The following is an 889-nucleotide window of genomic DNA, read 5'->3' as shown; positions in this document are numbered from 1 at the left end:
TTACTGTTTCTTGGACGGATATTCTGGGTATAATCAAATCGTGGTAGACCCCAAGGACCAAGAGAAAACTGCCTTCACATGTCCATTTGGAGTTTTTGCGTATAGGCGGATGCCTTTTGGGCTCTGCAACGCCCCTGCCACATTTCAAAGGTGTATGCTCTCCATTTTTTCTGATATGGTCGAAAAATTTTTAGAAGTCTTCATGGATGACTTCTCTGTTTTTGGTGATAATTTCAATGCTTGCCTAAACCATTTAACTCTTGTCTTGAAACGGTGCCAAGAAACTAATTTGGTTTTAAACTGGGAGAAATGCCATTTTATGGTACCCGAAGGAATTGTTCTTGGCCATAAAGTCTCAAGAAAAGGGATAGAGGTTGATAAGGCAAAAGTTGAGATTATAGAAAAACTCCCTCCACCAATTAATGTGAAATCTGTTAGAAGTTTCTTGGGGCATGCCGGATTTTACAGAAGGTTTATCAAGGACTTTTCAAAAATAGCCAAACCTTTAAGTAATCTGTTAATGCTTGATAACCCTTTTGTTTTTGATGAAAACTGTCAGCATGCATTTGAAACTTTAAAAAATAAACTCACAACAGCACCAATAATCACACCCCCAGATTGGGGATTACCTTTTGAACTCATGTGTGATGCAAGTGACATTGCAATTGGTGCTGTACTTGGGCAAAAGAAGGGGAATTTGCATCATGTCATATATTACGCAAGTAAAGTGTTGAATGAGGCCCAAAGAAATTACACTACAACAGAAAAAGAGTTGCTAGCTGTAGTCTATGCATTTGATAAGTTTAGATCATATCTGATAGGATCGAAGGTTGTAGTTTATACTGATCATGCTGCACTTAAGTATTTGATGTCAAAACAGGATGCTAAA

Source organism: Arachis ipaensis, chromosome B8, assembly GCF_059453495.1.
Source record: "Arachis ipaensis isolate K30076 ecotype BB chromosome B8, ASM5945349v1, whole genome shotgun sequence".
NCBI classification, from domain to species: Eukaryota; Viridiplantae; Streptophyta; class Magnoliopsida; order Fabales; family Fabaceae; genus Arachis; species Arachis ipaensis.
This window is presented reverse-complemented; position numbering follows the sequence as displayed.